Source organism: Equus asinus, chromosome 5, assembly GCF_041296235.1.
Source record: "Equus asinus isolate D_3611 breed Donkey chromosome 5, EquAss-T2T_v2, whole genome shotgun sequence".
NCBI classification, from domain to species: Eukaryota; Metazoa; Chordata; class Mammalia; order Perissodactyla; family Equidae; genus Equus; species Equus asinus.
Window position 1 is genome coordinate 113,215,404 of NC_091794.1, and position 19,326 is coordinate 113,234,729.

The following is a 19,326-nucleotide window of genomic DNA, read 5'->3' on the forward strand; positions in this document are numbered from 1 at the left end:
AATACCTAAAATTATCTTTATTAATAGAGTCTTTAGGCCCAAGTAACCTAAGTATTTATGTCCTCAGAACTTCGTAGCCATTTGAAAAAGTAATACTCATAAATTGAAGGAAACTGTTTTATTCTGAAATAAATCACTGTTGCTAACAAATGGGCTTGAACAGTTTCTCAAACTTGAGAGTCCGACCGGAGGCCGCCGCCTTCATTTCCTGCTCCGTGTTGATTTTTGTGCAGCACTTGCCTTTTTATCGGAGCAACCCTGGAAACCCAGCTGTGGGAGGAGGTGACGTCATTGGAAAGGGTGGAGCGCCACCTGCTGTGGGCACTTGGGAACCACCTCGAGCTGGCCGCTCCCTTGGTGTTTGTCACGTCGCATTTCCCTGCACTTGTCCCAACTCTGAAATATCTTGTGGTGTCCTGGGGGTTGGCTGTGGTGTCCCAGGTGTCACCGTGCAGTCTGGAAGCTGAGGTTTTAGTGGCGCACGGTGCCCTGAGCTCTAGTCTCTGCAGCCTGGTGGGCAGTGTGTTCCCAAGAGAAGGGGCTCGTCCCCTGGAAGTACCGGGGTGAGGGCAAAAGGAGGGATCTTTCCCTTTCCAGGAATCAAAGTTAAATCATTTCGGTGCTGTCTGTCAATAGAGGGGAAATTGAGGGACACACAGGAAGAAACAGCGCGTGTTGACCAAAGGGACCTTGCCAGCATTCTTAATGTGGCTTCTATGGGAAAATGGAATTTATCATTTAAGAAACTCTGCTTAAAAACGGACTTTTGGAAGGTGGCCTAGTTTTCCTTGATGGTTGTGACAGATGAACTGAAAACATAAATGATTTGTCAAAATGACAAGTGACTGTCTTTATTAGATGCTCTCTGATTCTGGCCATGGCTCTTCTCCTATTTTGACACAATAAGTAGATAAGATAGTAGGGATAGTCATGAATGCTTTTAAAGAGAAAATTATTAAAGAGGTTTTGCAATTGTCTTTTTATTTTTCAGGGCCACGTGTACATGTTGACCATAAGTTTTTGGGAAATGAATTATTATTGATGTATATATTTGGATTCATGTGTGATATTTATGCATCATCCTTTTCAGCTAGTTAAATGGTGCCAGAGTGAAGAGATAAATGCTTAGGTAACTTAAAGGGAGAAGTTTGTTACATATTAAAGGCACCAGTCATTGCTTGGCCCACCCATGTTCCCTGTCCCTGTGGCAGGGTAGCCGTTCTCTCCTGTGCCACAGCTGACTGGCCATCTGGCCTGAGGACAGTGAGCTGGTGCAGGGGACTCTTTCTAGAATCAAAGAGACATGGCTGACATTGGATGGTGGTTAGGATGTGGAATTAGAGGTGGTTTTGGACGTGCACAAGATGACAGTGGTTGGTTAAGAGAGGGTAGTAGAAGGATAGAGAAAGTGTACCCAGAAAAACAGAGAAGTCACTAAGAGCCAGCCCAGCCTGGGTTCTGGTTCCTGTTTCCACTTGCTCATTTCCAGTTTTGTCTCCCCTGGGCCTTCTGCGCTTCTATCCTTGGGACTCGTCAGATTTTGCTTGACTTCCCAGTGGGAATTTTCTCTTCTTGGCGAACACAAGAGCTTGACTAGGCTAGTTAAACTTTTGGGAGTATCTAGGGGAATCAGGAGTCATTTTAAGTTTTTTCTAGAATTAACCATTTCCTAAAAGATGTAATTGTTAATATCAAATTTCTTTTTTCCTTTAAGTTTTTTCATTGGCAGACAAGACTTTGAGACTGATAATTGGACAATGAATTTATCCAGTGAAAATATGTGAAGCGATTGAAAATCAGAATACGCTGTCCATGTAACCTGGCTTTCTTGAATGTCTTCACTGTGTCCCTGTTTGCTGAGATAGTTCCCTCAGAAGGTTCAACAGTGCATGAGTCTCTTTCCCCTTCTTTCTGAATTAATGCTGTTTTGGGCTTTATAAGAAAAATCAGTCAATTTATATTCTTGATCCTCCCAGTGCATCACCAAATTGTTAATTACTACATTACGTGGGATTGGGAGGAGGAAAAACCGTTCATTAAGGAAAAAAGTAAGCAAATATTTGACAAATATTTGGGAGGCCACTTTACTCCAGACCTTGGGCACTAAGAACAGGATGAAGAATCAGGTGGATGTGGTCCCTGTCCTGAGCTCTGTGTGTCTAGATGTTCTCTCATAATCTCCCCCAATTCAAGATTCTCGCTTCATTCTCTGAGGTTAAGAACCTCACGTTGTCCGGTTCTTTGGAAAGACCTTTGCCCCCAGACCAGCGTCACAGCCGAGGAGGGAGACGCCAGGCCCTCCCAAGTGCACTTCCCTCAGTGTACGCCTCAGCACCTGCTGTTTATTGTTCCCACTGTGAGGCTTTTGTTTCACTTGCTTTTTAATCATTCTGAATTAATAACTTAGATGCAGTTTTGGTTATTATAGCCTAGTTTTCTTATATTTAGTAAGCTTCTTGGTGAATTCCTACAACTGATTCTTTGATGAAGGAATTTTATCTTACTTGAGTATTTACTTGCTTAAAGCCTAATTAAGAAGGAAAGTCTGGGACTAAAAGGAAATGCATAGCTCCTCCATAAGACAAATTTTGAGTGACTGTTTCTTTGCTATGTTTTGGCTTCTTTCCTGTGGTCCTCCTCCCCCCTTTTTTATGACTGAGCTTTTTTGTACCAACAGGGTTTCATTTATGTTTATGTTTTCTAAATGTCCAGAAATGGAGAAAATAAAGTTAATTTGCCAACTTGCTGTCACACCCCGAGATGATAAGTGGCAGGGTTTATCAGTGTTTAGTAAAGCAGGTAGGAAACTTGAGTAACAAGAGCAAGTCAGTGTCTCGGGGACTTTGCGCCTGCTTATCCCTCTCCTCGGACTCTGCTTAGATGTCACTGTGCCTTCTCTAGCCACCTTTTATAAAAGACCCCCCTGCCCTTCTGTCTAACTTTCTCACCCGATTTTATTTTTCCTTGACACTGGACAGCACCTGACATATCAAAATTAAGTACTTGGTAAAACATTGTTGAAAGAAATCAAAGAAGATACAAAGAAATGGAAAGATATTCTGTGCTCTTGGGTTGGAAGAATTAACATCATTAAAGTGTCTATACTTCCTAAAGCAATCTATAGATTCAACGCAATCCCTATCAAAGTTGCAACAACATTTTTCACGGAAATAGAACAAAGAATCCTAAAATTTATGTGCAACAACAGAAGATCCCGAATAGCCAAAGGATTCCTGAGAAAAAAGAACAAAGCTGGAGGTATCACACTCCCTGATTTCAACATATGCTACAAAGCCATAGTAACCAAAACAGCATGGTAATGGCACAAAAACAGACACGCAGATCAATGGAACAGAATCAAGAGCCCAGAAGTAAACTCACACATTTATGGACAGCTAATATTTGACAAAGGAGCCAAGAGCATTCGATGGAGAAAAGAGAGTCTCTTCAATAAATGGTGTTGGGAAAACCGGACAACCACATGCAAAAGAATGAAAGTAGACCATTACCTTACACCATGCACAAAAATCAACTCAAAATGGATTAAAGACTTGAATGTAAGACCTGAAACCATGAAACTTCTAGAAGAAAACATAGGCAGTACACTCTTTGACATCAGTCTTAGCAGCATATTTTCTTTTTTTTTTTTAAAGATTTTATTTTTTCCTTTTTCTCCCCAAAGCACCCCAGTACATGGTTGTATAAAATTTTAGTTGTGGGTCCTTCTAGTTGTGGCATGTGGGATGCCGCCTCAGCATGGCTTGATGAGCAGTGCCATGTCCACACCCAGGATCCGAACCGGCGAAAGCTGGGGCCGCTGCAGCGGAGCGCACGAACTTAACCACTCGGCCACGGGGCCAGCCCTGTAGCAGCATATTTTCAAGTACCATGTCTGACTGGGCAAGGGAAACGAAAGAATGAACAAATGGGACTACATCAAACTAAAAAACTTCTGCACAGCAAAGGAAACCATCAACAAAACGAAAAGACAACCTAACAATTGGGAGAAGATATTTGCAAACCATATGTCAGATAAGGGGTTAATATCCAAAATATACAAAGAACTCATACAGCTCAACAAAACAACCCAACAATCCAATTAAAAAATGGGCAAAGGATCTGAATAGAGATTTCTCCAAGGAAGATATACGGATGGCCAACAGGCATGTGAAAAGATGCTCAACATCATTAGCTATCAGGGAAATGCAAATCAAAACTACAATGAGGTATCACCTCACTCTGGTCAGAATGGCTATAATTAACAAGACACGAAACAACAAATGTTGGAGAGGATGTGGAGAGAAGGGGACCCTTGTACACTGGTGGTAGGAGTGCAAACTGGTACAGCCACTATGGAAAGCGGTATGGAGTATCCTCAGAAAATTAAGAATAGATCTACCATATGATCCAGCTATCCCACTGCTGGGTATTTATCCAAAGAACTTGAAAACTCAAAGGCATAAAGATACTTGTACCCCTATGTTCATTGCAGTGTTAGACACAATAGCCAAAACTTGGAAGCAACCTAGGTGCCCATCAAGGGACAAATGGATAAAGAAGATGTGGTATTTATACACGATGGAATACTACTCAGCCATAAGAAATGATGAACTCCGGCCATTTGTGACAACATCGATGGACCTTCAGGGTGTTATGCTGAGTGAAATAAGTCAGAGGGAGAAAGTCAAATACCGTATGATCTCACTCATAAGTGGAAGATAAAAACAATGACAAACAAACACAGCATTAGAGATTGGTGGTTACCAGAGGGGAAGGGGGGAAGGCAAAAGGGGTGATTAGGCTCATGTGTGTGATGATGGACTATAATTAGTTTTTGGGTGGTGAACATGATGTAATCTACACAGAATTTGAAATACATTATGATATACATCTGAAAGCTGTATAATGTTATAATCCAACATTACTGCAATTAAAAAAAAATTAAGTACTTGGGTTATTTAGTTATGCCTTCCTCAACTAGGAAGTCAGCTCCCTGACAGCAGGAGCTGTGCCTTGTTTCCTGGGGAAGCCCTGCTTCAGTGCCCGGCACGCGGTAGTGGCTGGGGACGTATTTGTTGAGCGAACGAATGAAGACTCACAAATAGGAACCCAGGCATCGAGGCCATTTAGTGTTAAATGTTTTATCAACAATTCAGACTGTCATTCTGTTTTAGTGCTGTTGTATAGTGTGGCCATATATTGTACTCAAACGGGAAGTAAATATTCCTGCTTGCTTCAATCTGGCCTAACCTGGTGCCTGGCACGAGAATCGGCTCACTAAATGCTTTTCCTACAGTGAGCACATTGTAAATATAGACATCAGCTGAGCTTTACAGTAAGGGACACTGCATAATTCTCAGTAGTCTCGAGGTATAGAGTCTCTGTCATTCTTGCTTCTTTCCGATTTCCATTGTAAATCCCAAACGATTTGGAATATGAGTTATAGAAACACTTCTGATTCAGAGGAGCTTCTGTGTTTTGCAGTTTTTACAGGAAATATATGCTCATGTCTTCAGCTCATAAGTTTTGGAAGCATTTCCTTTTTCTTGAATGTGGGGAATATTTTCTTTTTAAAGCTGTCTCTTAATTCTTCAAAGCAAAAATACATTCATGTTTCTAGGACTTCCGTTTGTGAGCCTAGTAGTCAGGATCTTGGTCCCAGTTTGGCAGAGAGCCTCATGGTCACGTAGAGTGTTTGTGTCCATGTCTTTGGTCCTCCTCAGACCTAATCAGAATCCTGCAGGGATACTTGGGAGTACGGTGGGGAGGGTCCGAGGGCTTTAAATGAGGCTGGGCTAGAAACTGACTTTCTTCCGTAGGAGTGTTTGAAGACTTGAGCGGAGGAGTCAGGTGTCAGAGCTGTCCTTCAGAGAGAGAGATCAGGCAGTGATGTTTAAGATGGGTTGAAGAGGAAAAGAGATGGCTGTGGGAGCAAGTTGTAGTAGGCTCGGCAGAGATGGTGGGCTGGAAGGAGGCCGGGGCAATGGGGGTGGAGTGCAAAGGGTGGGGGGGGGGAATGGATAGAATTGAGTGGCACTTGGTGTGAAGGGGATTTTTGAGTTTGTGCTTCAGAGGGGTGAGGAAGCGATGGTGGTTTGGAAAGGAAAGGCCTGTAACGATAAGAAGGGACTGAGCCCTTCGAGCAGAGCAGGGTTAGGATTCTAGGAGTTGAGGTGCAGTCAGGGAAAGAGGATAACAAAGAGATGGAGGACTACAAGAGGATGCTGTCCTCTCATCTAGTCTGGGGCAGGGGCAGGGTTCAGAGAGGAGGAAGTGATTGGGTGTGTCAGATGTTGCTAATATAGGTCAAGTGAAGGAGCGCTGAGGCTGTCATTGCCATCATCCAGGTGGGAGACGTAGGGTATGTAATTGGAGGCAATGTATTCAAGCTTGAAAGATAAGACAGATGGGAATTTGGGAGTCCTCCTGCAGAGACCATGGGTGAAGCCATAAATGAGATGTCATGTACTTCTGTGCAAGCATCTAGAGAATAGGTGTTTGGTGCTGGTGTGGGTATGGTACACAGATAATTTTATTAGAGTTATTTGATTGCAAGAAGCAAACCAGCTGAAGCTCTAGACTAAGAAAGAACAGAAGAATTAGTTATAAGGGGTGGACTGTAGAGGGGCCTGGGAAGGAACAGGAACAAGGGCAGTAGGAATGTGCTCCCTTGTGTGTCTGTGTTGTTCTTTCTGACGCACAGTCCAAGTCTTCAAGTTCATGTCCCACTTGCAGATGGGGAGAGTCTGCGCCACTCACAGTCTCAGTCTCCACATTGTTGGGAGGCGGATTTGTTTGGTCCGACTTGGGCTCGGTGCTTGCCCCTGGTCTAGTCAGCTATCACGAGTGAGTGGTGGGGAGACAGGGTTGTGTAGCTTAAACATACTGCCAGGAGCCAGTGGGTCATCCCCAGACTGGGGTTTGGAGGAGGGACAGTGGGGGCAGCTCTTAGAAGAGGTGGTCTATAAGCTGAACAGACCCCTCCCCCTCAAAAAAGTGTGCAAAGCAGTGGTAAAGGCGAGCCACAGTCCTGGCTTACCGCCTGCTAGGATGGGAAATTGGCAATGGATGGAGAGGACAGGAGGGAGAGTGGTTGGTCAGTTGGGGAGAGGGGCAGCCAGGCAGTTTTGAGGAAGCCGCGTCTTTAAGCTCCGTCTTTAAGGTTGAGGGATATTTCCTGGCAAGGGGAGGAGAGTGAAGAAGTTTGAGCAAAGGGACAAAACTTAATTTTTGTGTCTGATTTTCTTTCATTTTTAAAAACATATACAGGCTGACTGTTTTAAAACGAGAGTAAGTGTAGTGTCAGTGTGAGCCCCTCGGCTCCAGTCCAGTCGCTGGGAGTAGCACTAACTGCCCCTTACTCTTTGTATGACTTTGAACTAGTTACTGGCCTGTCTTTGCCTCGGGTATCTTTTCTCTAATTTTACAGAATTAAAATTGCAAGGGGTGATGATAACAGTACATACCTCATTGGTTTACTGAAGGATTAATCAACGATGCGTATAAAGTACTTATTAGCAACATAGCATCTGACGTATATTAAGTACTTGATAAATTGTATTGTTGATTAAAAACAATTTGAGCTATGTCTGTTTTCCAGCTCTACTTTTGAAATCAAGTTTGGTGGCTTAGATTGTATCAGTTTAGTATCTGTGATGTCATGGGTGTATCCTAAGACTCATTCATTAAACTGTCGTCACACTCAGGTGACTAACAGGCGAAGTGCTCAGGGCAGTGCCTGATACACAGCTGAGTGCTGAGTGGATCAGACCTTCCGCCACAGTGTGGTTACTGTGTCAGAATATTATTACTGGATCCAAGTGTTATGACTGTGTCAAAGGGTGCATTACCTACCGAACCCAGAACCACTCAAGGACTAGAGAAGGATGGAGAAGGAGCTCGTGTCTCCTGGATCCCCTGAGTCCTGGGTATGATACCATCCTCATTTTTTTCCCCTTTTAGGGGAAAATATCCTCTAGTAGCTTCCTAGATTCTGAATGTCTTTCTTCTGATCTTGCACTTGATGATTCTGTTGAGTATAGAATTGTTGTTTGGAATCAGTTCAAGACTTTGCTCTGTTTTCTTCCAGCTTCCACGTTTGTTGTGGGAGTCTGATGCCGTTGGTTCTTGATCCTTTATATGTCACCAATTTTCTCCATCTAGAAACTTTTAGGATCTTACTTTGTCTCTGGTGTCCTGAAAGATGATGTATCCTGATACTAGTCTCTCTTCAGTCATTATCCTGGGCTCTTGGTGCATCTTTTCAGCCTGGAAACTTAGATAGTTCTAGAAGGAAGCTATCAAAGCTGTGAGAGGTGTTGTTTGAGTTGAACCTCCTTACTTCTGTATGGAACTTAAGGTGCTCTGAGCAGATTATTCTTTTTATATACTTTTCCATATTGATGTATTTCCCTAGTTGTTCTCCAAAAACACGTTGAATGTTCAATAGTTACTACTGTGCTTGATGGTAAAGTTAAATTTTTTTTAAGTTACTTTTTTATTGCAAAATTTGAAGTATTCACCTAGGCAACAGCTAAGTTAGGAGAAAGTTGGAAAGATCTTTTCATTCACATTGCACAGTTACCACCCTTCTGCAGAAAATAAAGAATTTCCAACATAACTTTTTCCCAGAAGAGTTACTGTATCCTATATGGAAACCACAGTGAAGTGTTTATAAAAAAACTTCTAATGAACACAAGAAAATACAAGATAATTTAAAAAACAACTGAAGGCGTTTAGAAGCTTCTTATTCAGCACTTAGGGTTAGCCAAGACTATTTTGTGTAGGAGCCATCACAGATGCTCCCATGTACCTCTCTTGTCCCCTGGCACACCTTAATATGTAGCTGAATTCATCCTAGACTTTGATGGCTGAAGTGGCAGCCCCAGTATGTTCTTTCATGTTCTCAAGACTTGAGAAAGAGATGGTGCAAACACGAGATTCTCAGTGTGTCGCTGTGTGAAGTCGTTGTGTGGTGTGGTGTTGGAAATCCAGCTGGCAGTGTTTTACAGGCAGGTGAGTTTTGTACATAACCTTCAGTAGTGTCTGAAGATACTCATTAAGGAATCTGCAGCTGCACAGTGGGAGTGAGGCAGAGCCCCAGCCTGCTGGGGAAATGGGGTAAAGGAGTCTTTCTGTAGCTGTGGGAACAAAATGTGTTCTCTGTGCAGAGAATGAGCCGAAGACCTGTGTGTGCAGAATGGCACAGAACATGAACTATCGGTGAATCCTTTAGATACTCTATCACAATATATTGATTCTTTTTTCAGTGCCCTTTTAACAAACATTCACCTTTCTGCCAAAATAAAGTAAGAGCTTGTCTTCAGACTGAGATATCCTGCAAAGTTGTTTTCATCTTTATGTGACTCTGAATTTGAGCAGAAGTTGGATGGTTTGCTTTTTCCTCCTCGTTGCTGGCTTACAGCAGGTGCGAGAGAAGTACGTTTCTTCTTCGGCCAATAATTTTTGAGAAAAATGTTCTAGTATTGTGAAGGTTAAGGCAGCTTACCATTGGAGAAATTTGAAGCTTGTGGTGCACTGAGGTTTATTAAACCCAAATGCAACTCAAGTGAAGACTAGATCGACTTAACCCTCCACACTAATGGCCTGACAGAAGAAGAGGTGTGCCCATTCCTGGACGTAGACACGATTTGCATCGGTTTCTCTTCTTCTCTGGTACTCAATAAAAAATTATGAGATACACAAAAAGTGATCCATTTTCAAGAGATAAAGAAATCAATGGAAACAGACTTGGAGATGACCCCGATGTTGGAACTGTTAGACAGCCTTTAAAATAACTCTTGAGGGGCTGGCCCCGTGGCCGAGTGGTTAAGTTCTCGCACTCCGCTGCAGGCGGCCCAGTGTTTCGTTGGTTCGAATCCTGGGCGCAGACATGGCACTGCTTGTCAAACCACGCTGAGGCAGCGTCCCACATACCACAACTAGAAGGACCCACAACGAAGAATATGCAACTTTGTACCGGGGGGCTTTGGGGAGAAAAAGGAAAAAATAAAATCTTTAAAAAAACAAACAAACAAACAAACAAAAGAAAACTCTTGATTGCAGTGCAGTTAAATTAGAAATCAGTAACAGAACACTATCTGGAAAATCCCCAAATATTTGGAAATTAAATATCAGAGATGACATCATAAGGGAAATATGAAAATATTTTAATTTTTTTTTCCTGAGGAAGATTAGCCCTGAGCTAACATCTGTTGCCAGTCCTTTTTTTCTTTTGGCTTGAGGAAGATTAGCTCTGAGGTAACATCTGTGCCAAACTTCATTCACTTTATAAGTGAGTTGCTGCCACAGCATGGCTGATACGTGGTGTAGGTCCATGCCTGGGATCCAAACCCATGAATCCAGGCTGCTGAAGTGGAGCGTACTGAACTTAACCACTATGCCACTAGGCTGGCCCTGAAAATATTTTAATTTGAATGAAAGTGAAAACAACATAGCAACATTTATGGGGCATAGTGAAAGCAGCGCTTATAGGGAAATTTATAGAATTAAATACTTATAGAAAACGAAAAAGGTCTCACCAATCTAAGCTTCTACCTTAAGAAACCAGAAGAGTACATTGAATTCAAAGCAAGCAGAAGGAAGAAAATAACGAAGAGCAGAAATTTCTCAAATTGAAAACAAATACGATAGAGAAAATCAATGAAACAAAAAGTTACTTCTTTGAAAAGATCAAATTGATAAACCTCTAGCCAGCCTGAGAAAAATAGGATTTAAACACTGTTAAAATGAAAAAAGTGAGTATGAAAATTAAAAATGAAATATTCATCTCTTTCTAAAAGTACACTCTTAAAAATCAGAGTGCATTGATCATGTCATTAAATCTTGAGCACATTGTTGTGCCAAGTTTTCCAGCTACTAAAGAAGCTCTTGCTTACTATATTGATCAGAGGAAAGGCCAAGAAATACTCGTAAATACAGTAATTTTCTGCGACTATCTTCAAGTCGTGCCATCTTTGTTTGGTAACTTCAGTGGCATGTGTATGTTTTAGTTTATATTTGCCCTTTATTGACTTCAGCATTTTTCTTTCCCAATTTTTAATTTTGAATGACCTTTAAAGCTACAGAAAGTTGAAAGAATAGGTCAGTGAACACTATGTACCTTTCACCAAGATTCAGTAATTTGTAATTTTGTGGGAGGAGCCACATTTTTTTTGCTTCTCTCTATATATGCCTTTTGGTGAAGCATTTCATGGTTGTAGGTTTCTCGTACTCAATTCCTTACAGCTCCAGCCTCACGTCTTGAGAACGAGGGTTTTCTTTGACGTATCCACGGTGATGTCATTGTGCCCCAAAGCTTTGACGTTGATTCAGTAATGCCTAATCCAAGTCCACGTTTAATTTTTTCAGTTTTCCCCAAAATGTCTTCATGCCCTTTTTGCAAATTCAGGGTGCACTCACGTTCACGTGTTGCCTGTTTGGCTCTCACGCCTCCTCGCGCTCACTACATGCTGAGCAGTATTCCCACCGTTTTTGTCATGACATTCACACTTTTGAGGAGTTTAGGCCAATTACTTGTAATGTCTCACATTCTGGATTTTTATAAATGTTTCCTCATGACTGCATTAAGGCAAAACATTTTTTGGCAAAAATGTTCCGTAGAGTGACTGTACTTCCCATTTTATCGTATCAGGAGATACTTAATGTTGGTTGGTCCCATTATTGGTAACACTAAGTCTAATCGCTTGGTTAAGCTGGTGTCCACCAGATCTCTTCATTGTCCTGACTTTTGCCTTTTACAGTTAGACGTAATCTATGAGTGATGCTTCTAGACCTTGTGAGCCTCTTGTAACTTAACACACTGTCACCCATTGACCTTAGCATCCATCTGCTCCTGTGCTAGAGGCTTCCAATGGTGGTGCCCTACATCTGTCATTCTTTCTATATTTGTTTGCATTCCTCTGTGAAAAAAATCTTTACCTTTCCTCTTGTTTCTTTCTGTTTTAATTATTTATTATTTATTTGAGTGTTACTGTGTATTTGTGTATTCAGTTTTTTTCCAATAAGATATATTCTATTACAATTATTAGTCCTTTTTACCCTTAGATTGTCCTGAAATTGGCTAGGGGGCCTCCTTCACTTTATCATTTCACATTCTACTTGTTCAGAACAACATCTTTGGACTGGAGGATTGATCGGAAGTGAGAAGTTTACTTTGTCTCTTGTGAGCCCCTGGGCCTTTATGCAGAACTCCCGGGTGGAATGTGTTCTGGAATTCAGCCTTTAGAAAGATAGGTGGTGCGTATCTCACAGACGCACAATACCCTCAGTAGGTCTGATTCTCAAACACCTGAAAACCTGTGATAAAACATTTGACTGTTCACATTGAATGGGATAAAGACTAATGACTGCCCGGCTGTCTTTCTGGTCTGGTTGTGGGATCTCAGAATTGCAGATAAGTAATGGTGCACCTGTGTGTTTTCTGTCTTGGGATTGATATAGAAAAAATCATTCCCAGCAAGTGTACTTTTACTTGATTTGAATTTTTTGTTTAAGTTTTTTATTTTTCCTTCTCCCCAAAGCCTCCCAGTACCTAGTTGTATATTTTAGTTGTGGGTCCTTCTAGTTGTGGCACGTGGGATGCTGCCTCAGCATGGCCTGATGAGCAGTGCTAGGTCCACTCCCAGGATCCAAACTGGCGAAATCCCGGGCTGCCAAAGCGGAGCACATGAACTTAACCACTCAGCCACAGGGCAGCCCCTTGATTTGAAATTTTAATGCAGCCAGTAAAGGAATTCTGTAGGTATGTCTCAAGAGGATTGAGTTTTTAGATTTGAATAATACTGAAATAATAATACTCATACAAATACTAGTATTTGATACTAAAAACCTCATGATGGGGGCTGGCCCAGTGGCGCAGCCGTTAAGTTCCCACCTTCCACTTTGGTGGCATGGGGTTCACCGTTTCAAATCCTGGGTGCAGACCCATGCACCACTTATTAAGCTATGCTGTGGCAGGCGTCCCACATAAAATAGAGAAAGATGGGCACAGATGTTAGCTCAGGGCCAGTCTTCCTCAGCAAAAAGAGGAGGACTGGCAGTAGTTAGCTCAGGGCTAATCTTCCTCAAAAAAATAAAAAATAAAAAACCCCACCTCATGAGGTACTAGAATATATATACACAAAGAAGGTCATCACAGTAATATTTAATATTGTTAAATTAACTCTACAGAGTCAAAACGTAGGCTCAGGTGACTCTATCAAGAGCCTTTGGGGCCCTCCCGGTGGCGCAGCGGATAAGTGCGCACATTCCCCTTCGGCGGCCCGGGGTTCGTAGGTTCGGATCCTGGGTGTGGACATGGCAGCACTTGGCAAGCCATGCTGTGGCAGGCGTCCCACATATAAAGTAGAGGAAGATGGGCACAGATGTTAGCTCAGGGCCAGTCTTCCTCAGCAAAAAGAGGAGGATTGGTAGCAGATGTTAGCTCAGGACTAATCTTCCTCAAAAAAACAAACAAAGTAACAAACAAAAAAAATGGTGAGTTTTGGGGCCGGCCCTGTGGCTGAGTTGTTAAGTTTGTGCCCTCTGCTGCGGCAGCCCAGCATTTCACCGGTTTGGATCCTGGGCACGGACATGGCACCACTCATCAAGCCATGCTGAGGCGGCGTCCCACATGCCACAGCTGGAAGGACCCACAACTAAGAATATACAACTATGTACCGGGGGGCTTTGGGGAGAAAAAGAAAAAAAATAAAATCTTAAAAAAAAAAAAAAAAAAAGAGCCTTAAAAAGGTACCTGATCTTTGACATAGTAATTCCATCTCTGGAATTCCGCTCTAAGGATTTTAACCTCATACGGCTGTGGCAGCAGAGCCGCCTGGGCAATTGGACACCTCGGCTTAGGCACCGTGTCCGCCAAAGCTCCCCGTCTTCCTTCAGGGGACTCTCTGCTCTGGACTGGGAGCAGGGCCAGATGAGACCTGCACGGACACAGGCCCTCCCCTCGGACCCCCAGAGCGGGGTCAGCTGCACGCCCTGCTTCAGCACTTTCCTCCCTGAGCCTTGGAGTCCTGTCCTGGCTGTTTGCCTGGGGTGCGAGTCGTCCTGTGTGTGTATTTCCAAGACTTTGCCCGAATCACACAGGGGCATGTGAATTCTTGATTGTTGTCAGTTTAGTTTGTATTGGTGGAGTCCCCCTCTCATTTTTCCCCGCTGTGCATTGTAGGACAATTTCCATGCTTTCTCCCCTGGACTGTAAAACCCATGTGGGCGGCTAGCCATGCCTGTTTTGTTGACTTGTGCTTTCAGCCTCCAGCACTCTCTCTCACAGTGCAAGCATTGAAGGTGCTTGCTGAGTGAGTGGAATGTTCAGGAGATTGGACCCGATAATCACTTAAAATAACGCCAAGGTGTCAGGTAGACTTCAGAGACCAGTGTCTGAACTGGAGCCAGAGGCAACCTGGGACAGTGCCAGGGAGGAAGGACGTGGTGTGCGGCGGTCTGGTGCTTCCGTGAGGGAACGATCTGGAAGCTTTGCCTCTCACGGGCTGGCACAGGTAGCCCCGTCCACAGAAGGCCCATGGGAGGATAGCAGGGCTCACGCCTTCCAGCAGGCAGCCACTGGCCGCAGGAGGCAGGTGAAAGCAGTGTTGTCGGGCTGGGGGAGCAGTTCGTTGCTTGGAATGTCGCAGGTGTTTGCTTTGCTCATAAAATTGATGATATGTTTGTATTTACTCTGTCAAATCTATGATTTGAATTATATTTTGCATATTTTAAGTTTTGACTAAAAATGGGTCTGTAGACTGTTTAACCTTCTTTTGAATTTTGTGGCTGCATCTTCCCTTATCTTCCTCCAGCTTCCCTTATGGGTTGCTGGTCAAGTAGAGAACAATTCAGCACCTACTCACGCCCCTCTGCTTGCACTGCTAAAGCAGCACCCTCCTGGCTGGGCTTCAGAGTAACTGTGGAGTGGCCTTCCTCGCCTGCCGAAAACCATCTTTTCTCCTGTCTGGCCAGGCACTGCCCTCCCTCGCTCCATGGGGACCTGGGTGCCCTGTCAGCCAGACTCAGTCGTCTAGTGTTGTCAGCCCCTTGGAGTCTAAAGATGCGGCCACCTTCCCGTTGTACCGTCTGCTCTAAGAGGCTTAGTAGCGTGGTGAAGCTTAGGCTTGGGTTTGGTCAAATCCCCAGTTTCCTGGTTTTCTGTAAGGATGGTGCTCCTGGTTTAGGATCACATTAATGTGTGCTGCTGTCTGGGACAGTGGTCTTATCCTGTGGGCTGTGTAGACAGAAAAGGAGCCCAGCTTGGGTCTTGTTTTTAGCCAGAGGTGAGTCCAGACAACTCTTTGTATGAATCCAGGCTGAGGTGGTTTGCTGGCCCCTGTGAGCTGGAGGGTAGGGAAGTGCTCTCTAGGCCTTGGCACCCTGTTTCTTTCTTCCAAAGAAACTTTAGGGAACTTTACCTTTGCTTCACGCCTTGAAACACAAGGCAATCTAGGCATTTGAATTAGAGCAAACCATGATACATTTTTGTGGCTATTTTTATTTTTCCTACCTGTCTCTTTTTTTTTTTTTTTTTTTTAAAGATTTTATTTTTTCCTTTTTCTCCCCACAGCCCCCCCAGTACATAGTTGTGTATTCTTCGTTGTGGGTTCTTCTAGTTGTGGCATGTGGGACACTGCCTCAGCGTGGTCTGATGAGCAGTGCCATGTCCGCGCCCAGGATTCGAACTAACGAAACACTGGGCCGCCTGCAGCGGAGCGCACGAACTTAACCACTCGGCCGCGGGGCCAGCCCCTCCTACCTGTCTCTTGATGTGGAAAACCTGAAAGGATTTATATTTGATGATTGGGATAATTGAGACAATCACTTTATTTGTTTATTTTGGTGAGGAAGATTGGCTCTGAGCTAACATCTGTTGCCAATCTTCCTCCCTTTACTTGAGGAAGATTTGCCGTGAGCTAACACTTGTGCCAGTCTTCCTCCATTTTGTATGTGGGATGCCACCACAGCATGGCTTGATGAGCAGCAGTGTGTAGGTCCTTACCCAGGATCTGAACCTGCAAACCCTGGGGTGCCGAAGTGGAGCACATGAACTTAACCACTATGCCACTGGGGCCCCAACCATCGCTTTAAAGGAGTAGCTCTCACCTGGCACTGATATTGACCCCAGGGACGTCTGGTGGTGTCTGGAGACGTTTTTGGTTGTCACGGCTGTGTAAAGGGGTGCTGCTGGCACCCACAGGGAGAGGCTGGGGATGCTGCTGCATGTCCCACAGCAGATGAGCCCGCCCCCAAACACAGAGAGTGGGCCAGTCTCAGATGTCAGTTGTAGAGATGGAGCTTCCCCGCTTTTATCTCTCTCTTTTTTTTTTTTTTTTTTTGAGGAAGATTAGTCTGGAGCTAACTACTGCCAGTCCTCCTCTTTTTGCTGAGGAAGACTGGCCCTGAGCTACCATCCGTGCCCATCTTCCTCTACTTTATATGTGGGACGCCTGCCACAACATGGCTTTTACCAAGTGGTGCCGTGTCCACACCCGGGATCCGAACCGGCGAACCCCAGGCCACTGAGAAGCGGAACATGCGAACTTAATTGCTACGCCACCAGGCCGGCCCCACTTTCCCACTTTTAGTTCACGATAGTTCGGTGAAGCCTTGAGTGAGCACTCCTCTTGGGGGTTGGTGAGAGCGAGCTGCAGTTGACACTGGTTCCCTGCTGAATTTCCATGGTCTCCAGCTTCTGCTTCCACATCCACTGGTTGTGTGTGTGTGTGTGTGTGTGTGTGTGTGTGTGTAAGTAACTTGAACAGCATTTTTCTGCTTGTCCAGTATATTTCATATAAATGGAGTCAGACAATATGTGACTTTTGTGTCTGATTTCTTCGTGTAGCATGTTTTCAAGGATCATTTACATTGTAGCGTGTGTCAGTACTTCATTCCTTTTTATGGCTGAATAATGTTCCGTTGTGTGGATATGCCACATTTTGTTTATCCGTTCACCCACTGATGGACATTTGGGATGTTGCCACCTTTGGCTGTTATGGACAGTGCTGCTGTGAACACGCGCGTGTGGTCTTTGAGTACCTGTCTTCACTTCTTTGGGGTATATACCTAGGAGTAGAATTGCGGGTCATGGGGTAATTCTGTTTGACCTTTTGAGGGACCACTGAACTGTTTTCCTTCCATACCCGCTTTTACTGCCGGAAAAACGTGTGCTTGCTTATAACATAAGCCGCATAATTCCAAAATAAAACCATTTTATTAAATAAACGCCTTAGAACTTACAGTTCCACTGAGGGGTGTTTCAGCTTGTTGTTACCTCTCATGACCCGCAGACTGGACGTGTGCACATGAGTTTGTCGGCTCACAAGACAGTGAATTAATCAACAGGCAGGTGGCAACCTGTGAAACATCCCAAAGTGGTCTTTCGCACAAAGGTTAATTTGGAAAGGTTACAAAAACATATGTAAATGTTTTGAAACTTAGTTTCCGGGAAAGAACAAGCAGACATTTCGGAAGAAATCTGGAATTAAATATACTTTAGTTCTGGCTGCGGTATGGTGAGAGGAGACTTGCGAGGCTCCGTCGTGATGTCTGCTGCTCCTGCAGACGGCTTCCTGATCGAGGCCCAGGCTGTGGAGGGCACGCGCAGCAGGAGTAGTGGGGCAGAGGATGGGCTGGACTGTTCTCGGGAGGGCTTGCCAGCACTCAGGAGACAGGTGGCTAGTGGCTGTTTTGAGGTTCGGGCGAGGTCCACCACATGTCACATGGGAAGGTCTGGGTGAGATTACTCTTAGAGGCTTCTTGAATTGCTGTGATTTTTTTTTTTCCTACTGTTACTGTAATTTTTCTAGCAAAGGGATTCTAAACACCCCTTTCCCCCAATACTTTAAGTTTAATTCAAGGTATTTTCCCTGAGGTGTTTCTGAGGATTTTTTTTAAAGAAATTGAGATCAGATTTCTTCTTTTCCACACTGAAAAACTAAATACTAAGTTAATACAAAGTACTGAGTAAAGAAATTCTAGATGAGAAATGGTGATACGGAAGGGGTGGATTTATGTACTCCTTGAAAGGTATGAAATATTGTTTCTCACAACATGAATGCAATGCAAATAAGTCTTTTCTCTGTCTGTTGCAGACAATTTTACATGTGTTGGAGACCAGACCAGAAGCACTTCTGAATTAAGGTAATTTTGATGTAATTGATCCTTTAAGAAGTTTTTAAAGTACAGAATTTAAATTTCTTCAGGGTTGTTTTTTTTTTTAATAATCTGGTTTTTGTTACAGTTTTGCCCATCTCTCTTTTTTAAGTCCAGAGTTGGTTTTCAGAACAAATTGACCCTGAAGAAGGGTATCTTCTTAGAAGGCTCCGTCCAGTGTTCAACAGGAAGGGCCGAGGTCCCAGAGATTGTGGTTCCACCTTCTGGACAAGAGTTTTATTTCTCCAACTTTTTTCATTAGAAAACAGGAAAGTCCTTTTTCCAAATCAAACATTAGTTGGACTACTAGCTGATGATACAGATAAAGGTGAGACCACACGATTCAGAAAAAAAATCCCCGTGTTTGTCTAAAGTGGGAGTAGTAAAGCAAGTGTTACTGTGAGGGGTTAGTGAATCTGGGTGAGGGTATACAGTTCTTTGTATTATTCTTGCAACTCTTTGTAAATTGAAATAATTTCAACTTAAAAAGCAGAACTAAATTGAATGAATTAGGTCTTGAACAATTAGGTATCCATATGCAAATAGTGAACTTGACATCATAGATTTAACTCACAGTGAATCATAGACCTAAATATAAAACCTGACACTAGAAAACCTCTAAAGGAAAACATAGAAAATCATTGAGACTTTGGGTTAGGCAAAAATTTCTTGATTATGACATCAAAGACACAGTCCATAAAAGAGAACATTTGTAAACTGTACTTAATCAAAATTAAAAACTTCTGCTCTTTCAAAGACACTGTTAAGAGGATGGAAAGACAAGCCACAGACTGGGAGATAATATTAGCGGATCACATGTCTTTAGATGGCTTGTATCCAGAATAAGTAAAGAACTCTCAAAATTCAGTTATAAGAAAACAAACAACCCAATAAAAAACACGAGTGAATTGAACAGACACTTCACCATGGAACATGTAGACATAGCAGATAAACACCTGAAAAGATGGTCAAAATCATTAGCCATCAGGGCAATGCAAATTCAGACCATAATGAGACGCCACTATCCATCTATTAGAATGGCTAAAATGAAGAAGACTGCCCATAGCAAGTGCTGATGGGATGCACTGGAACTGGAGCTCTCCTGGCACTGCTGACGGAGTGCAAAATGCTGCATCCATTTGGAAAGCAGTTTGTCAATTTCTTCAC

At 43.3% G+C, this 19,326-nt stretch overlaps 1 protein-coding gene across 8 annotated transcripts in view; it reads left to right on the forward strand.

The window, feature by feature from the left end:
- GNB1 (G protein subunit beta 1) overlaps positions 1-19,326 on the forward strand; it is a 78,866-nt gene that overhangs the window by 24,521 nt on the left and 35,019 nt on the right. For all 8 annotated transcript variants that reach the window (XM_070511318.1, XM_070511317.1, XM_070511323.1 and 5 more), the window contains one exon: positions 18,099-18,147. The gene's annotated coding sequence lies outside the window, so the exon portion shown is untranslated. The remainder of the gene's footprint in view (positions 1-18,098; positions 18,148-19,326) is intronic.